We start from the raw sequence: 12,993 nt of genomic DNA, 5'->3' as shown, positions 1-12,993 counted from the left end.
TATTACGTTATGTCATTGTGTCTTTACATTGTGTCAAAAATGCTCAGCCTCTTGTCAGAATACATGTATCTTAGGCTAAGACCGCGGAACATTAACTGGCAAAATTGGAAATATACAGCTTACGTCATTTCTATCTGTTACAATCAAAACATTCAGTGATAGACATTGAAATGGGCGGGTACAATTCGACACGGACGTTTGGAAAACATGGGATTGAAATTGCAGATCGAAATTCATTTTCAATCCACCTGAGCTGTTTTCAAAGCATAGAGAATGTATGATCCAAAAATCAACTAATTTCAACTCCCAAATACATATTGTTTGAAGTTCACATTAATATGAGTTTTAGCTTATAATTTTACAAACATGAAAGATCATAGAAGACAAAAATTATTTTTCAGGAGATATTTGATTCTAGAGGGGGGTGGGTGGGTGGGTTAAAAATTGTCGAATCAGGCATATAGGTCCCTGAATCAGGTCATGGCTTAACATGACAAAATATTTTATTTCTAGGATCATAAGAGTGCATGAGTTTTATACTTATTCTCACTGAAAACTTTATTTAAAAATCGTTCAGCCCCCCCCCCCCCCCACACACAAATATATACAAAATGTACATATATTTACAAAACAGAAATGAAATATTTGCCCTTAAATATTAATTTATTTAAAACACTGGGGAAAAAATTCAAACTGTATCAAAATTGAAATTATTTTGTCTTCTGGGTCAATCAGTAAGAATGGGCTTCTAGCCTAGCTGAGGTGGATTGAAAATGAATTTCGATCTGCAATTTTAATCCCATGTTTTCCAAACGTCCGCGTCGAATTGTACCCGCCCATTTCATTGTCTATCACTGAATGTTTTGATTGTAACAGATAGAAATGACGTAAGCTGTATATTTCCAATTTTGCCAGTTAATGTTCCGCGGTCTTATTTCATATTGATCTGCTGTGGAAAGCTCATGTTATACTGTGCGCACTCTTCTTCATTATGTCGATTCACTATTACGTTATGCGAACACGGGTATCCTCGGCCTTTATATGCGCATAACGTATTTTCCGCGTTCCGCAGGCACTAAAAATGGCGGGAAAGAAAACAGTCGTAGAAGAAATTCTCGGCGATTTGGGAACGGCATATTTAAATGAAAACGTAAAGCGACAAATGATTGACAATCTTGAAACGTGCAGCGCAAGGCCTTCACACTGCGACTGTGAATTAATTTCAATGGCGTTTACTTTAATCTGATAATTAAATAAATCAAATATTATGAGTCGAGCAGCATTTTTTTTTTTTCATTTTCATATTGAATTGTTTTTTTTTTTTTTTTTTTTTTTTTTTTTTAGTTTTTTGTTTAATAGAAGTCTTAAACTTCTTATCTTATTAAGAACATTGTCATATGCTTTTTATCAGTCTCTACCTCTCCTTTCTATTTTTAAAAGTGTTAACACACAGTATAACAAACGTGCAACGGTGGATTGGGGGTTGGGGCAGGAATCCCGTCCTTCCATCTTTAGTGACCAAAATATACATAAGACTAGAGCCGAGCTCGTTGCAAAGCAACGAGTAGGTCTTCCGTTGGAGCTATGGACAGGAAGTACCGACCTCGGGTCAAGGTCACTGCACTTTCTTATGTGAACAACCTTTCTTCTCAGTATGAGGCTCCAGTGAATTTTAATTACAAAGTTATGCTTAAACATTTTTTTCTCTGTCAGTGACCTAGATTTGCTAGAAAGACCTTTGATCAGGGTCATGATACAACCTCCAATCAGAAGTAATCTATGTTTCAAGTAAGAGCCTCCAATGATTTTCATTTACTAATTCATAGCATGGGAAAGAAAATATTTTTTTCTGTCAGTGATCTTGATCTTAACAAAATTGGCTCTGTGTCAAGACAAACCTTCAATCTGAAACAACTTTTAGTGATTCAAAATTCATAACTCTGACAGGAATTTTACAACTTTTCTGTCATTGGCCCTGAATTTGTTAAAATGGCTTTATTTTAAGTCATCTGAAACCGGCGGACTATAAACAATTTTTATCAAGTATGAACTTAAACAAAAATTGTCCAAATCGAAATGATACTATTTTCGGAGTCACAATCATAGAAAAATCCTTTTGTCACAAGCAATATCTGTATCAAGTATTAGCAAACAAATATTCTCGATTACATATAAATGACTGCGACAAAACATTTATTCTTTCTTCAGTGACCTTGAATTTGCCGTAATATTGCCATGACACATCCTAGGATCATTATAGCCTGGCCTTCAGGGAAAAAAAACTTTGAGGGACAGACAAACATATTGACAGTTAAACAGACAATTTAATTCCCAACCCATCCACCCTACCCCCTAAAATACTCAATCACTTTGTGGGGGAAACTCTGGTCATGATTTGAAAAGAAAGTAATCTTTTTTATATCAGGAAGCTTTCATAAGTATAGTTTCTCATTCTTGCCCAGAGGTTCATAAGAATAATATTTTAAAACGACCCCTTCTTATTTTACTAACCGTTTTCTTCATTATCTTCATTTTATATCATCCAAGAGTCCCCCTCATAGCGCACTGATTAGAGCGTCTGCTCTATAGTCGCAAAGTAAGGAGTTCATCCTTACATCGTGGGTTCGAATCCCACTGTGGGACGTGGAGGCCTGTTGTTCGGATGAAACCGTATAAAACAAGGCCCCGTGTCGCTTAAGGTGCTGGCATGAAAAAGATCCCCCTCCCCCCGGTCAAAGGCCTTAAGTGCCGATTATAAGATATTTGAAGCTCTCCACTGGCAAGTGCATGATGGCATCTCTATATGAGTGAAATATTCTTGAGAGGGACGTTAAAACATATCAATCATATCCCTTCCCCCCAAAAAATGATTAAGAATTTTGCCTATGAAATATTTCGGGAGGGGTGTTGAAAGTTTAGGCTACGTTCAACTATCAGTCCATTGAATAAGAATATTTATTTCAAACATTGGGGAAAGGGGGTGGGGTGCATTGGGGAGTCATGGTGTATACGTAATACATTCGAGATTATTATTATTCCGTTAGACAGAAAGGCCCAAGGAGTTGTGATTTGCTGATCATGATCTAAAACACATTGACAAACCCAAACCACATGGTTTTATACACGTCCTTCAATTAATTTATTCATAATTATTTTCCTTGAAGGAGAAATGCATGGATAAAAGATAAAAGAAAATTCCTGATGTACAATAGCATCCATGTATGGACTTTTAGTACTTACATATTGTGCTTGAAGTTGAATAAAATCAACAAATAAATTTAATTTAAATAAGAAAGAAGGGTTATGTTTAATAAAATAAATTAGACAATAATTGATACAGGGAGACTCTCTGTTAAATACATGAATGTACATGAACAAAATGCCTCTCTCTTGCCTTCTTTCGTACATTTATTTTTTTAAACCAGGAAAAGTAATGTGTGTTAAATATAAGTTCATAATTTTAAAGAAAATACTGAGTTATATACGATAAACGATACAAATGGTTTGACTATGGTGCCGGATATTATTTTAATAGTTTAAATTAGGTTGTAAAGGTTTACATGATAAGTTTTTGATATTCAGTAGCTGCAGATTGTTATATACGTTCTTAAATTTTCGATTCTGGACATAGGATGCGAGTTTATTACTTCTTACATGTACATTGTATAACTTGGTACCGATATTTAATCACGGAACAAAATTACAATGTTAGCACACTACCGGGTATACTAATCATTTACGGGATTTGAATAAAATATTTTACAAATTAAGTTCATTGCTTTAAAATCTTGAATTATTTTTTCAACTTTACTAGTATCGAACCTGTAATATAAGTATGCATTGTGCAGCACAGAAGCCACTTATGAGGTTTACACGTGCCGGTGTAAAGACGAATAATGACCCCCGTCGAATAATGACCGGGGGTCATTTTTCAATGACAAATAATGACCCCCTACCCGTAGAAAAAATTCATTTTTTGTAGAAAAAGTGTCCTAGGGGGTCATTATTTTATATGTTAGTCCTATAAAAAAATGACCCCCATTGAAAAATGACCCCCTTTAAAGTGAAAAGAGATTCTTTAATTGTCAAGTAAATAAAATTTCTTTTTAATATTCCTCCTTATAGTGTTTGCTTAAAGAATGATATTCCACTTGTTTTTAGAAATCAAACCATGCAAAAATCGGGTTCCAATACTCTTTAATTGAAAAATTAATTTTTCCTTCATTTTAACTTTTAGCTTGTATATGTTTGGCAAATCCTATTTGACAATGAAAGAGGAGGAAATTTTTAACCCCCCCCCAAAAAAAAATACGTTTAATCAAAACAAACAAAAAATAAATGAAAAGCAAAAATATAAATAAAACTCTTTACCTTTCAATAATGCTGAAAGAGGCTCTAGATAAAATATTGAAACGAAGTTAAGCCTTCACACAAGTTCAATCATATCATAATTTACTTCGCCATGATTAAAGCATACTTTAAATATTGGTGGGGGTATACTTGAAAGTATTGTGGCAGAGTAACAATTAAAAATTAGTAGAATAGTAGATTATTTTAAGCTTAATTTTAGTCCCTCCTTATAGAAAAATAAAGGTATGGTAGTTTTTTGTTGCTTTTTTTATAATCAACTTCCTCCTAAATAATAAATAAGGGGGTGGGTGGGTATAGCACCTAAAATATGCTCTGTAATGCTATGGGTTAGTGTAAAATACACATTCTAAGGCTCTTTAAAGTTAATTCTACATTTAACGTCACATCTAAAGTTCAAAACCTATGAGGGAGGGAGGAAAAAAATAAACAAACAAAATTTTCAAACAATTGTGAATTTATTCAAATTAACCTATTCAGTACATTAAAACATTACAATTAAGTAATAAGAGCATTTGATTGATATGACACCTAAGATAAATTTCCCTAGCAGAGTTTTTCCTTAGTATGTAAATCAGTTTGAGTCCTATTGTTAGCAAACAATGTAGTCTAATACTGAATGTGCAGGAAAGTGGCTTTTAACTAGGCCTCAGTTGTCCTTGGGATTTATATTGCCACACGTCCATGGTACCCTGGAGGCAAATGCTTCTTCTTGTGGGAAAAGTTGATCAATATCTACAATCAAAATTATTGATGACAATATTTAAAAGTGTTCATGTTGAAATATCCTCAAATTGAATTATGTCGTATTTTTTCTTAGTACTAGATCTACTAGATTAAGTTTTGAAAGTGTGAATACTAATATTTGGACCATACTGATAGCTGTTAGATTATCATTAATACCTTGAATTCCACACAAAAGACAGGATTCTTCACATCTTGGAATACCCAACCACTTTCCTTGTATACTCTCTTTCACTTGAAAGGCCCTATCTTCGGCAAGCTTCTCCCTGCTCAAAAGGTTATGACAAGATATTATCTTTCCCAAAAATTGTAGCTATTTGTAGGTACATAAATTGTGAAGAAATCAATTACTTTATTCATTACTGTTCCTTTCGATTTTTACAGAAATATTTTTAACATGTTTAATTAATATGAAACATATTAATAAGATTTAAATGATGCTTTTCACTGTATATACATCTTGGTTTTTGACACAGTTTCCACACAGTAAAAAAAGTTTTTCGATTCTCTCCAAAATACAATGAAAAGTTCAGCCAATAGAATCACGAAATGTCAGTCTGTACATATGATTCGAAGACTGACAAAAAAGATCAACAAACAAGACTTTGTCATTAATATAATCATAAAATAATCTATTTTTTACTTACATTATGGTCCCAAACTCTTTAATTCTCTAGTTTTCATTAATAAGACACCAAGTTGACCAACCCAACTGCCTTAACTGCGGCTATCAAACTCAAAGCACATTTTCTGTCACTACGGGAAGCAGAATTCAGTCGCTAATTGAAGAACCAAACCGGAACGGACATACGGAATTCCGAATTGTTTGTTTTTTTCAAAGACGAATTTCTCATAAACCTACGCGCGCGGGTGACGTTAAACGTAGTTTTAATTTTAAACAGCCTAATGTAAAAACTATACATGTAGACATAACCTTTTGATTTAGCACACAGTTTTCATTACATTTCTTATTTCTTGTTTTACTCCACGATTTTACCCAGTTCTGAGTATATTTTTCAGAGAAATGATATTTGAAAATCAGAAGAAACATTTTCATTTTTGTAACGTCTTCTTTATTAAGTTAATTGAAGACCATTTCTTTTTATGTCCCTGTAATCGAAGATTCGGGGGTACACAGTTTTATCGTGTCTGTCTGTATGTCTGTTTCTCCGTAAAAACTTTAACCTTTACCATTACGTAAGGGTTAATGTACGAGTAGCGCTCCATTCCTTAAAAGTAATGGAGCCGAGGCCCATTACTTTTAAGGAATGGAGCGCTACGAGTATATTAACCCAAGTAAAATCCGCCTTTCTGAATGCTTCTTTTTATTGTTTGATAATACATAATTAAGAATATTTATATGATGCATTGTAAATACTTTTACATATTAGTAGTATTATTTATATATACGAGGGTTGATCCAAAAGTTATGTCACAACTTCGATAAAATCGCTACCCGTCGACGTAAAATAACAAAAATAACAATGATGAAATCTACATTCATTTCAAACTGGACCTGAAAATTTCAATTCAACCTGATTGATACTTTTCAAAGTATCGGATTTTATACAACGTGCGTTTATGGTAGTCGCCGCACCTAAATAACGTCATATGACAGATACGCGCCGTCAAACATTTAAACGCTTCCCTTCGCTTCGTTAAAAACATTTGAGATCCACGAACACGTTCACGAATTTCACTTTCTTAAAGAAAACTTGGTACCCATCGTATAATCAATCTTTCCATAATTAATTCTTCTGTCAAACTTCTTTGAACAGTAGAATAAGACCAACTTAAAATTTGACATATCGCTCTAATCGTCTGTCTTTTTTGACATCGTCACACACCATTGAACATATCCGTATGTCCTCCCATCTTTCGGTCTTCTTGTCATCTGCTTTGCATTAATGACCCACCAACCACCCAAAATCGCTGAAACCATCTAATCAAGTCTCTTATTTATATTCTTTCCTCTGTGAGTCTGGTGAATCGACGTAACTGTCTGCAGTACTGGCGATTTCTCCATTTTTAAGCGAAATGCATTACAGTTTGTTTTGGCTTTTTTGTCCATTTCGACATTTTCTTTTTTCAATGCACCGGAGTAAAAAAACGATGTTTTTGATTACAAAATAGCAATTGTCATATAATTTTCAACTTAATACTAGAAATTGATTTTAAAATATATTTCTGATTAGGCGCTCAATTTTAGACACTTTTAAATGTGTCTGGCTTTTCTGTTCTTAAAAAATACACTTTAATTTGTGACGTTCGTTTGTGACGCGGCGACACCCCCTATGTTCTATGTTTTAAACACCTATAAAATAAATTCAGTTAAACATTATTGAATGAAAATTTCAAGTTTAATTAGAATTATATTTGTGCATCTTTTGGTATATCTTATTTGATTATATTGCGCCAAATATAAAAGATATGGACACTGTGACATTTCTTTTGGATCAGCCCTCGTAATATAGAAAGAAAAACTAAAGAAGTTAATCTAAACATTAATCCACAACAGTTTCGTTAGCTCAGTGAAATGAGCAGTGGACTGCTATGGTGAGGGTACCGTGTTCGATTCTCACCATGGGCGCTCTAAATTTCTTTATGTGATACTAACCTTTACAATTTTCTAATACTCTTCTCTAAAATTTTCTAAGTTCTTTCCTTGGAAGAGGCACGGAAAGTAGAATAAGACCATAACAAATTCCGTTTTCAATGTATTAAAATTGCAACTCTCCATTCCTTAAAAGTAATGGAGCGCTCAAACAAAAGAATGACGTCACAGTGGATATTACTTTTCATTTATTGTAGCTATGTCTTTCAAATTCAATATGTGTATATTCCTTGTGACAAGACCTTACTTTGGGTACCACATGATTTGACCTTTTGACCTTTACCTTGGAGTTTGTCCCATTTCACACAAAAATGCCAAATTTTTAATTAATTTACTTTGGCTATAACTTTTAAACGCTCGACACGAGTACTCTCATACTTCACAAAATTTAATTAATGTAATCCTTGTTACGTTACACCTTTCTTAAGAAACCATCAACTTTGACCCTTTGACCTTTGAGTTTGACTTTCCCTTCAAACACTTATCCTTAGCCATTAATTTTTAACAAATGGTGCTAGGGCTTTCCTATTTTGCAATTGTATTTCTTGTGAGAAGACCCTACTTTGGATACCATTTTATTTAAATTGCTTTTAAGAAAAGTTTAATCTTCGCTATGTTGTCATACAGGGGCATAGCTGTTTACAAATACATCTTTTTATGCCTCTGTAAACGAAGTTTCGGGGGTATATCGGTTTTGTCATGTCCGTCTGTCTATCTCTCTCTCTGTCTGTCTCTCTGTTTGTCTGTTTGTCCGCAAAAACTTTAACCTTGCCCATAACTTTTGATTTAGTGGAGCTATGACTTTCATATTTCATATATGTATTCCTTGTGACAGGACCTTTCTTTGGGTACCACCAAATGTGACCTTTTGACCTTGACCTTGGAGTTTGACCCACTTTTACATGAAAATTTTAAAATTTTACTTTGGCCATATCTTTTGAACAGTAGACACCAGGACATTTATACTTCACGTATGTAATGTTTGTTAAAAGACCTTTCACTGGATACCAACAACCTTGACCCTTTGACATTGACCTTGTAGATTTTCGTACTTGTGAAAAAACTTTAACCTTGGCCATAACGTTTGAACGGCGAGGGATAGGGCTTTCATACTTCATATATGTAATCCTTGTGAGAAGAACCTTAAGTGGATACAAAGATCTTTGACCCTTTGACCTTGACCTTTGAGATTGACCTACTTTAAAAAAGCAAACCTTAACCATAACGTTTAAAGAGTTAGGGCTAGTGCTCTCATACTTTACTATATGATCCTTATGACAAGACCTTTCATTTGATAACAATAACTTTGACCCTTTGACCTTACTTTGACCCTTTGACCTTGGAGTTTAACCTACTTTTAAAGAAATTGAACGTTGACCATAACTTTTGAACGGTTAGGGCTAGGGCTTTCATGCTCTACATAAGTATTTTATGTGGCAAGACCTTTCATTTGATACTAATTACATTGACCTTTTGACCTTGACCTTGGAGATTTTTGTACTTATTAAAAAACTTTAACATTAGCTTACTTTCAAATTTCACAATTGTTTTCCAGTGAGAATACCCTTCTTTTGGTTTACCAATTAATTAAATTAGCATTTAAGAAAAGCTTAATCTTTGCTATGTTGCCATACGGGGGCATCAGTGTTTTACAAACACATCTTGTTCTGTATAAGAGGAGTTGCGGATAACAGATGGATACCCCAAAGCGTAACAGACGGACAGACATCCCAATCACTATATACCCTCCCGCTTTTCAAGCGGAGGATTAAATAATATGATACTGCTGATTTTTTTTTTGTCAGTACGATGATTCCCACCATCGAAAAACAATGTTTACCTAACCCTTTAGGCTCGATAAATCTTTACTCCTTTAGATTCTGAATCATCGCACTGACCTTAAAATATAGCTATAATCGTATGTTATGAGATCAACATATCATCAATTTATTCCAAATAAGCTCAGGTGAGCATTTTGGCCAAAATGCTTCTTTATCCAATTTTTTTTTTTGCCACTAAAAATTTCAGCTTTAATTAACAGGGGGTCATTTTTCTTCACGTGGGTTCTGCAAATTTTTAGGGTGGTGACAATTTTTCTACGGGTAAAAGGGTCATTTTTCTACGTCGAAAAATGACCGGGGGTCATTTTTCGCTGTCGAATAATGGCTCCGTTATCCATTTCTGGCAGAGCTGCCTTTACGAGATTCAGAGGCACACTTGTAACATTGTCATTTTTCTAACAGGAAGGTGACTTCTTCTTCCTCGCAAACAGATACAGCTTGTTGAGTAATAATTTCAGGTGGGCATTCAGACTTCTGCAAATGAAATTGTTAAATCAAAAATATTGAGTCATTTCGGTTATCAAACAAAGCTTGGTCTTTAAACATGTGTTTTCAATTGTCCATGTATTGGAAATGGTAATCAAGTAATATATTAATTTCATTCATTAAAAATTCACATTAAATTTTGGACAATGAGATGCATATACTCTGTTTGAAATTTGTTGTCTTTAGAAATATATTTTATAGTTAATAAAGTGTTGTGACATACAGTGATTTTGGTCCTAGATGTTGTTGATAGAGAGGTTTCATTCCTGAAGACATTGATGACAACATCAGTAATTTCTTCAAAATCACAAGGACGTATGTCTTCCTCTGCTGCCTTTCTCCACAGTGCCACTTTCCACTTGTCTGTTGCGTCTTCCAGGTAGACATTTTTCAATTTTACTGGACTCTCGTTGACACAGACTTGACGCACAGCCTCTTCCTGTAACATTCATAAAAAGAATGGAATTGTGCAAATTTCAGATTTTTAATTACTTACATTGAATCTTAGAAACCTACTCTAATAATGCAAGTTTCAAATTCTTTAATTGTTAGTTTATTGTGTTTAAATCTTACCTGAACAATTTTCCCTTTGATGGACACCTTAATTCTTGGCGGGGATTTTAAAGCCTCAGACACAGGTTTTGTGGGTGCTGGTGGTGGGTTAAGGATGTGGCGAGCCTGAGTGGCAATCTCCTCAGGCACCTCAACCGCTGTTGAGGGAAACACCTTTGTGGCTGTGGCGACTACTAGAGCATCTGTTTTCTTGATGATATTTCTGAGAATCAGGCTCTAGCCTTCTGCCAATCTCTGGAATTTAGTCCTGTCGTATACTGTGCATTTTACTGCCCTCGATGCATCAGCCACTGAGCAGTTCATCAAAATTTGTCTTCTCCCCTGTCGTTTCTGTAGGCAATTTCATCATCCTTGGAGATAACCTTTACTTTCAGACTTCTGGTGTATGGAACTTGTCCACCTTGAGCCATCAATTCGGCCAGGGAAATTGATGTAGCCTGGAAAATATTACATATAGTCAATGAAAATATTCAAGTCTTCTATTGTTCATGTTTACATTTAACACATTATTTAAAGAGTTTTATATTTTTTAAGGAATTGACCAACATAATAATATTTTGAATGCTGTTTATTGTTGTGATGAAAAAACAATACATTGGAAAGAAACAAATTTATTTTGAACGAAAATAGGGAATAAAAACAGTTTCAGAGGGACATTTTGGATCAATTTCTATTATATACTGGTATATTTTTACATATCGATATGCAGTATTAAACACACAAATTAAAAGAGTCTATTACCTAGTGATTCAACTTAATGAAAACTGGTTTGTGATCCGAGTAGTATGATTCAAAGGTTCCAAACAGTAGGAGGTTGTCTTTTGCAAAGTTAACATATATATGGTCTAAACAAGATCCCAGACCTGCCTACCCTTTTCCTTGCAAGGGTGTAATTTCAGAAAATTTTTGGCGGAATTTCAGAAGTAAAAGCGTAATCAATCATGTTTTCCTATTTTGTTGTTTTACTATAATACATTATTTTCTTTCAAAACAACTAAACATAGCTGGCATTAACTTTTCTTTTTCGATTCATCTATTGGCAAAAAAGTGTTGTAAAATACCAGTATATAGCCTATATTAAACTCAAATCAACCACACACCCTTTTTGAAGCATTTGGTCAATTTGTATCAAATCACTTTATTGAAGGTTTGCGTTTTCATGTCTATACAAATCGTACATAATAACACTGTATTTCATCTTTTTAACACCCACATATCTCGTTCTAAGCAATGTTATAAATAGACTAAATTGAGCGTAGAAATGGCTCTACTTATCACAATATAATTTTTAGTAAACGTAAGTAGTGCCTTCTCGTTTTCTTCCGAATCTTCGCTATACCAGTTTACGAGTACATATAACTACCGTACTAGGTACATTACGTATACGTTCTCGAACAGGTACTCCATCAATTAGTTTTACTAAAAACTTGTCATTCATTTCAGCGGGTCGTACTTTTAACTATAAATTTAGACGTCCCTAATGGATTTTAGACCAAAATATCAAAAGCGTAAAATTATTATAAGTGGCGTAATAGCGTAATTTTGTGGTAAAAAGCGGAAGAATTACGCCAAAAGCGGAAGGGTAGGCAGGTCTGAGATCCATAATCTGTTGTTACAGAGGTCATCAATTGATTAAAAGAATAATTTTATTCTAGCAAATTGCAGATTGATGAACTTTTTAGAACATCCTGGTTAAAATCCCCCATTAAAATTGTTGGTTCACTCAAAGTTATTGTTGACTGCAGGACTTCCATTAATGCAGCAAAGTTTTGTTTTGTGGCATTCCTTGGTCGACAATATATGAAACATACGTTGACCTGATACACTTTTGTGCTGAGCAATTCTATTCCATTTATAGAAAATGCTAAGGGAAAGTTAATGTTGTTTTGGTGAGAAATAAATATTCCATGTTTGCTGATGATCTGCACAGAAGTGTGAAAAATTGTTGATACACAGTTGTAGGTCTGATTTGTAGACTCTAGTTTCACACAATCCAAGAACATCAACTTTTTGTAAGAATATGTCTTTCCTCAGATCATTTATGTGCTTTTTAAATGAACGGCAGTTGTGAAAGCAAATTATGGTAGCATTTGTTGCAATGATTGAGATTGGAATTTGGAGGATCCGAATTGGACAGTTTTCGTTCCGAGGTATGCGGACAAACATCACAACACGTAAAACAACAGAGGGTAAACCCATCCGCCATTTTGAATACTCGTTTCGGATTGGTGATCGCTATAGTCTTCATCATAGCTCTTCAACAGTGCGGGGATGTTGAGAAGAATCCAGGACCGGGACCTGGAAATGAGGATGAAAGTAGACTCACAAGACAAACGCAAAAAAGGGCTGACGTTCGAAAGCCGAGGG

The 12,993-nt window shown here is 34.3% G+C and overlaps 1 pseudogene; it reads right to left on the bottom strand.

The window, feature by feature from the left end:
- Positions 1-6,612: 6,612 nt before the first annotated feature.
- On the bottom strand, positions 6,613-11,069 carry LOC134261942 (uncharacterized; annotated as a pseudogene).
- Between the last annotated feature and the right edge of the window lie 1,924 nt (positions 11,070-12,993).

The sequence above is a fragment of the Saccostrea cucullata genome, unplaced genomic scaffold (genome assembly GCF_032062105.1).
Source record: "Saccostrea cucullata isolate Sc308-1 unplaced genomic scaffold, CSIRO_AGI_Scuc_v1 ctg1017, whole genome shotgun sequence".
Taxonomy (NCBI): domain Eukaryota; kingdom Metazoa; phylum Mollusca; class Bivalvia; order Ostreida; family Ostreidae; genus Saccostrea; species Saccostrea cuccullata.
Note: the sequence above shows the minus strand (reverse complement) of the source record. Positions and strands in the feature narration are given on the sequence as shown.